Below are 8,418 nucleotides of genomic sequence, written 5' to 3'. Positions count from 1 at the left end.
GACGTAAATTACATCTTCTTGTCTTACCATGTGAAGAAAATTACACATTTATTACCGCTCAATCTTGGTCTCCAGTTTCCCATTCAGACATCTGGGCCCGGCTTTCGTAAGATCATCATTACGTATTTGACCCGGGCCGGTGGTATTATTTCCGGGATCAAAGGTCCGGGTGCCCCCGGTCTTTCCACCCGATTACAGGGTGGCTGGTTAAATTAGAAAATAATGATGGCGCTATGGTTCCCAATTTCCATGATTTCTATGTCTGTTGTAATGGGGGTAATTGAGCGAATGATTGTCTGTTTTCAATCTTATGTCTGAAAAAAAATCTGTGTGTACGTAGTTTCTTTAGATGAATGATCACATCATCACAACCAGATGGTATTATCAAGTTTGTTGATTACAATGGACATTCAATATTTTTCAAAATAAATTATTTTAGAAATTTTTAAAAAGTTCATAGTTGTTTTGTCCAATAACGATTGTTTTCCCTTTCATTTATGTTAATATGGAGAGAGAGAGAGAGAGAGAGAGAGAGAGAGAGAGAGAGAGAGAGAGAGAGAGAGAGAGAGAGAGAGAGAGAGAGAGAGAGAGAGAGAGAGAGAGTGTGTGTGTTTCGTTTGTGAAAGGTTTAAAACTTCTTCACGAGTGTTCCATTCAGAAACTACCTTTGCCAAAATATACATATGCACGAATTCTACTCCGAAAACAGTTATTGCTATTATGCAAGTATGCATATATAATAGTAGAACCTTTCTTTGTGTTTCGTTTTCTATTTATCATCTTTATTATTGTGACCTTATTTGTCAACAAACCAGCACTCACTTACTCTCATATTTTATTTCAAAATTCAAAGCGGCTACATGGAACAAAGTGTCATTTATATCATATTAAGTAAAACTGTTTTTCAAAGTTCTTACATTAATAAGACCATACCCATAAAACATAAATAATTAATAATTTGAGAGCGTGTTTATATCGTAAATGTAAGATTATGAATAAATATGTCGCTCATCTCTTTGAAATCCCCCTTTTGTAATGCATACTTTTGTTGTAAATTTCAAATTTATGATATGTTTATGACATGCGATATTAATATGTATAGAAAACGCCGGGAATGACGCGGTCAAAACGAGCCCTGTTTATAAATCGTGTTTTCGATACATTTTGTTAAAAAGGATCTTCATATCAGGACAAATATTGATATTCTTGTGCCTAAATTCCAGTTCAAAATCTCGTACACAAGTTGCGTTATCTTTTGCATTAATCCCCCTTTCCTCCATGTTGTCGTATTGTAACTTTTGCATTTACACACATCCCGCATTCAAAATGTACAGTATGACAATGATTTGATATTTGCATCGTAGTTACATAATGTTTGTACATAGGAGGCTAGATGATCAGCAATGTAACCGACGTACCTACCTTAAATTTTTAGAAATGACCTTTTTAGCTATGGACTTTTATTTGGTAAAGGAAGAATCTATATATAATATCTTTGAAATATGAGTATTTTCTTCTATACTTATATAGACATCAATATATATTCTGAAAATGGTCAGAACCCCCTGAGCCCTCTTAACTAGTTATAGTTGGATTAATAAAATACTTTCTGTGAATGTCCCCCTTTGCTCTTGCCATTGATGTGATACATAGGTTGTTGTGACCTTGGACATTTCCAGAATGTCAAGTATCTGTCGGGGACTTCGATCCTCAGACATTAATCAGAAACTCATTACATGTATTACGTCACACCGTTCTAGATGGCAATCACAGACACACAAAGTCCCTGTAAGTAGTCCCCGGACCAACACTGGCGCTGTATTCTCTACCCTGACTCCAGGTCGGAATACAAGGTCGCCGCCATTGATGTCGCAGTTAACCACTCAAAGTCGACGAGTAATGTGGGATGAAGTTTATTTTACCAATTGCTAGACAAAACACATTTTATAGCTCAAGTACACGAGTTTAATGCAAGAATATTAAATGTTTTCATGCTGCACAAACAGATTCAATGGTCTTTTTTTACTGCGAGTAGGTGTAAATCTTTTTATGACATTCATGCATAGACTTAACTAATTTATATTTATCTAAGGCATGCCGTATGCAATCTGTAGCTAAATTTGAGAACATAAAATACATTATTTACGTAGAGTAATGTAATAAATCAGGGTTTTTTGAATAGCCGAAAGAGGACTATTCTATTCAATGTTCGTGGTATTTCTTTACCGTTTATGAAGAAAGTCGGTCAAATATCTTTAATTTTGGGGGTGAAATTGACTTCAATGAAACTATTGGACGTCGGGCTGTCTGAGACAAATGACATAAAGAGAGGAATTTTCACGTATTTTTTTTATATGTTATTTTTTGGAAAATTTAAAGTGACACCGAAGTAAATAAAGTATAACTATGCACAGAATGAGCGTGACATTTCATTCCCTAGCAATAAACTTCCGCTCTGTCATGATCTCACTAACGTCACCTTAGTTCAAGCCAAAATCAGAAAAACCAACGCATTTTAAAAAAAAAAATCTTTTTGTTTTGTTTTGTTTTGTTTTTGTTTTGTTTTTTTGTGGTAAGAAATGATTTTTCTGGCCATAAACTATTAACAAGGAAAGACAAAAAAAATCACTAATATTTTAAAAATATTCTATTTTTTGTACAGCCAACTTTTGGTGAAAAAGGTGAAAACAAGTCAAACTAGTACTGTCTTGAATCTTTACACTTATTCATCTTTCAGACAGTATGAATATATTCTTATTCATCTTTCAGGCAATATGAATATATTCTTAACGAAGAAGAATTGAATATAGCTAAAATTTATTTACTTAGTATCATTTTAAATAAAAACCCGGATAACCTAATACCTAAAAAAATGGCTGGATGTGGTTTTTATATATCTGTGTCAACTCTTCTTTCTGCATTTTTTATGACACACATGTATTTATCACAATCCAGCGATAACGAGAATAGGTCGCCTTACATCTGACAATCTTTGTAGGAATTCTATTGCTCCATCAGTCGACCAGGCGGTTACACTGAACGCCTCCATTAACGTCTGTCATCGCCAATCATCCAGTGCTTGTCAAACATTTTAGACACATAGAAGGGGAGGGTAGAGGGGATCACGGATGTCAGTCAATTAATTAGTATTTCAATCGCTCTATATATTCCTTATAACCACTGGTTGCATTCATAACTCCATGAATTCATAACTCCATGAACGCAGTTGCTCCCATCAATATTTGAAATAAGTAAAAACATGCAGGCATATAATATCAGTGACCATGACATAGTGTTGTCATGCTGTAAATTGTGAATTTACCGGGTGGCAGTGAATACAAAGTTCACAACTTGACAGTGTACTGCACATTACGAACGTTAACACTAGAGTACACCAACAGAGCAATTGTTGGTCATGAAAACACAATGTTTATTTCAATTAACTTTGAATTTGTAAAACGTTTAGGAAACCAAAATAATCAAACAAAGTCGAATATTGCAAATAAATCTTCATTAACCTGTAAGTATGTAAATGATATGTGTATCTTTAAAATAAAAGATTATGTAAAAGAAATGTGCAGTTTAATGATGTCGCCAAAGATTTCCTGGGTATTCTTTACTTTTGTCGGTATAAATGTACATTAGGCCTAGGAAAAAAATTGTTTGTTTCCGCTTTCCCGACCGACCCTAGCTTTTACCCCCCCCCCCCCCCCCCCCGACTCAAAACTTTTTAAAAGGATTTTTGATGGAAAAACGTTTATTTATCCAATTTGGAAAAAAATTACCCGGTACACAAAAACGCTTGAAGCAGTTACTCTTCTCACATCAGTGTAACTCAAACGTTTTGTTTCAAAATGGCTGTATGTTTCCATGTGTTGTAGATTTTAATAATGCTCTCATCGTTGGCAGAGAAAGTATCTGATATATAATATCATTTTTCTGTTTTCTTAAGACCAGCTTATTAGTCAGGAATGATATTAAAAGTATTTCTCATTTTATACCATTCAGCAGTGTCAGTATCTAACCGGCATGTATGGATACTGCAATACTAAAGGGAAAAAAATATTTGAAAAAATAAAAAAAAAATTCCGACCGACCGACCCTACTTTTTTACAGCATGAAAGCGGAAACAAACCATTTTTTTGTTAGGCCTTAAGTGTAAAACTTTCACTAGTTCATGATGTCTTTAATATTTTTGCTAAATACACACTATTGAACAGCAACGCATCAAATATACTAGTATGGCGTTCTAAGCTGAACTTGACACTACTAATCGCTCACCATTCGTAAAATGTTTTCAAATTTTAGCTGCTAAAGATAAGAATGGTCGGAGTTTGGTTTCCAAATCACGGGTATATCAGCCAGGAGGAGAGTTTTTGTTTGTTTGTGTTTGCTCGGATTTCAACGTCTTCGGTTTCTTGCTTTGCAACACCAACATCATAATGAAACTGTATCGTCCTATTGTAAGAAGATTTTAACTCGGGTTCAAAAATTGAATTAATGAGGAGAAAATATGAGCCAAAACCTTACAGTTCCCAGGGAAATCTCGACAGCGACACCGAGCTAGTCTCTTGAATATCTGATGGTATGCAGAAATTGTCCAGATACATGCAAATGGAGGAATGTGAAGGCGTAATGCAATACAAGGAAACATTCTATACATACTTTCAAAGAAAATACGGTGCATGCGCTTACAGCTCAGCAGTGCTAATTATTTCATCAACACCACCACCACCACAATCCCCATCACCCCCATCCAATTATCCAACACCCTATTGAGTATGCGGCCAAAATCCCCTCTGAAGAACGTGTGTGGTTCAGGGATTACTGAACCTACCAAGCGTACAAAAAGATAAAATAAAACCATATAACCATATAACGACTTAAAATATTTTTCATTTTTCTGTGTGTCATTTACCTTTGATCAATGAAGAGTTATATGGTCAATATTGTTACTTGATGTTTTTCTCCCAGCAAAACAGCAAGACAAATAATAGAAAAATCACACCAAAACAGACGTCAGATATTTCTATAATTGACAATAAAAACTGAGAGCCACGGGCGTGTTGTTTTTTAGCTGTTGTCTTTTATGATAGTATCAGGCCGCCACACTTAATCTGCAGTGTGTGCAGTGCATCCCATATTGGGGTTTAATCCTTCCATTAGCCACACAGACTGTACAAAGACCCGGCTAAGAGGAGAGATACCGGAAGTCACCAAGGATAAGAACCAACGACTCCAAAACACAATAAAATTCGGTAACAAATTGAAAGAATCATGTGATGTCCCTCGCTCTACCTCTTTGCCGAACAGTCAATTTAAAAATTATATGTTTATACTTTAAAAATTTCATTGAGTATACTGTATATGCGTATTTAAACAGCATGTTTTTGTTTCCGTCTCAATTTCTAAACACCATCACGCCTATATCTAACGTATAAAATACATATTACAAATTACTGTCTCTTTCCAAATCTGATTTGTTTGGAGCCGAGCAATTTATGAGAGCAACTGCGGCATTTGAAGACCTCCTGCAGGCTTATATGATATAGCAACTGAAGGAACAACCTGTAACTGATTGCAACGGGGAGCAAAGGCCAGGATAGGGTCCTTATTGGATACCATCCATTTCCCCCATCTGGAATTTGGGCTAAGGGCAAAGATGCTTTAAATGCTTGGCAGATCTTTTAAAACCCTGGACGAATAAGCGATAAATAGTCAGGATCTGATAACCCTCTATCGCCGACTTGTACAAATATTTATTCAATGGTAATATTCGGGCAGTTGTAAAGACAGTACAACAAATAATATGCTGGAGCGAAAAAAGTTTGGTCCAGATCTGTTATCTCGGTCGGGGGCACAACTCTACTGCTCCATGGAGATAAAGACGTTGCAAGGCACTATCGTTTCCATATTCTGAGTTCTAAAAGGTCAGATGAATGCTGGATCCGGTGCTAACTGAAGCCCAGCAGTTGAGCATTACTTTTTCTATTCTTGGTCCTGTTAGTGTTTGCCATTTAGAATTATTTATGAGACGTGCAGGATCTCGCATATTCCAACAACCCAACCAAATTCATTTCAACAAGTAATATGATCAAAGGCAATTTACCAGGGATTAACACTTTTACACCTGGAAAATATCAAGAGAAATCTCGCCCTGATTATGTAAAATAATCTACCTATGTTTTCTATTGAAATGCAAGCGAAAGTCTTTCTGCATTTTGTCACCGAAATTTTAGATACTATCCGTGTCTTCAAACTCATATCAGATTGCCTAAATACAGAAAATTTTAAGCAGATAAAGAAAATGTAAATATAACTAAAAACCCTCAATAATAAAAGTTTGGATATTTTACATATTTTGATCAATAAATCATTAAGTGCAAGCCCGGTAAATGATTCTCAAAACCAGATCAAATCTCTCAGCGCAACAAAAGTGAAGGTTTGTTGTGCTTGTATACTCAGCGCAGAAATTTATCGTAAAATATTACTGACAAATAAGGAGACTGAGCTTTTCTGTTTTCTTTTAAGAATTTTGGAAGTGAAAATACATTTGATGTCATTGTGTAATGTATTAGAGCCGTGCTTCTCTTTGACACTACAATCACTCAACAACTAGAGATCAAAGTGCCCCCATTTACCATTATGTGAGGAGGATATCTTGGTGATACGTTTTTTATGAGTCAAAAGCAATAAAAGTGAGTTTATTAATCGATAGATCAATACACTGATGTTAATTGAACTGTGACCCGTATAATGTGCGTCTCATCTTCAGATAAAAAACCGAATTAAGGTTTCGTAAGAACCCAATCGGAATTTAATTGAGGAAATAACAGGGGGTCCTTAACCCGTCCTCCAAAATGAGGCTCCCGCTGGTCCAGCCATTGTAATTATATTCGAGGGACTCTAATATCCAACAATGTTTATTTAAGTTTCGTTACTTTCCATTTTTCAACAAAATTGAAACTTGATATCGTCGGAGATATGAAGTTTCAGGTAAATATTTACACCAACAAAAAGTATATACGTGATACGAGACCTGATATATAATACGCACTGGGCGAGGTGCCCGTTTTTGTCCCCTAAACTGCCGCTTTTGAACTGCCTTTGGGTTGCCCCTCATAAATCCTGGGTCACGGGAAATACCCTTACATCTGAGGAAGACCCCATACTTTCCCAAGAATCCAAAGTATCTGGTAGTCGACAAAGTACCTTAAACATTTTTTGCAGTTTTCCAGTTCATTCAACTGAGAGATGCGCGGTTAAATGGACCAGTTTTTATTGTCTAAGGTCTAGCAATCCGAGTCCATTAAAAGCGACAAATAGTTTACAGCGACCCATATTCTTTGAGCCAATCCTTGATAGATAGTTGCAACACGCACTTAATTTAAATAATAGACCCCCAGATTTTTTAACTAGGGAAACGTTTATGAAATTTAAACCTTTCCAGCAATTGGCCTCTGCTTTGATATTTTGTGAAGACAGACTTTTCGGACTATTAACAACTGCATCACATAGGCTTGTTTTCAGGGTGAATCCTTTTCTTACGATTGTGTACCTACAGTTTATGTCTCTGGGGGTCAGATATCACCTACCCCACCCCAAGCACATTATTTTAGGTGTTTTAGTGGATAAACATTTCCATATTACAAAGAATAAATTCACTGGAAATAAAACGGTGCATTTCTTTATATCATAAGCATTTCTGATTCCTATTTTATTCGTAAGATTACCATTTATATTGAATGTGGTTTTGATACTTTGTACTGATATAAAACGACCAAAACTGTGTATTTACTTAGTATGTACCATGAATACTAACACTACATATAGTATACATGTTTACGAAGAAATATTTATGCATGCAGAAATAATTTTTTTTCTATATCTACAATTATTCATGTCTTTCATGCTCGAAATAAATTGTATTATATCTTTGCAATTTCCTTATTAATGATACTCATAATTGTGGTTAAATCAAGCATTATGGCGTGTAAAGGAGTAGTAAATCTTTACCTGATTTAAATACAGATATAGGTTGAAGTTCACTTTTTTCTTAATATCTATAGAATTTTGTTCTGTATGAGGTATCACTGGTGTTTGAAACAAAATAAAACTTTTGAAACCAAAAGTAAAGACATTAATCTCTTTTTAGCTCATCACCTCTTTAAAATGACATAATGCCGAAAAATGATTAATGACTGAAATAGTATCTAGATCTGGAGTCGGTCGGATACTACGGAGACGAAATCATCGACTATTAAAACTACCTCCTATTAATTAAATTCGGCACTCCCATGCACTACGTCGATTTCAATACAGTCCTTATCTTCGACTACAATGAAAGAAATCAACATTTAAATGAAATGAAATATTGACAGTCACATTTGATTGGCAGCACGCAATGTCGGGTCAATA

The sequence above is a fragment of the Magallana gigas genome, chromosome 6 (assembly GCF_963853765.1).
Source record: "Magallana gigas chromosome 6, xbMagGiga1.1, whole genome shotgun sequence".
Classification (NCBI taxonomy): Eukaryota; Metazoa; Mollusca; class Bivalvia; order Ostreida; family Ostreidae; genus Magallana; species Magallana gigas.
Note: the sequence above shows the minus strand (reverse complement) of the source record.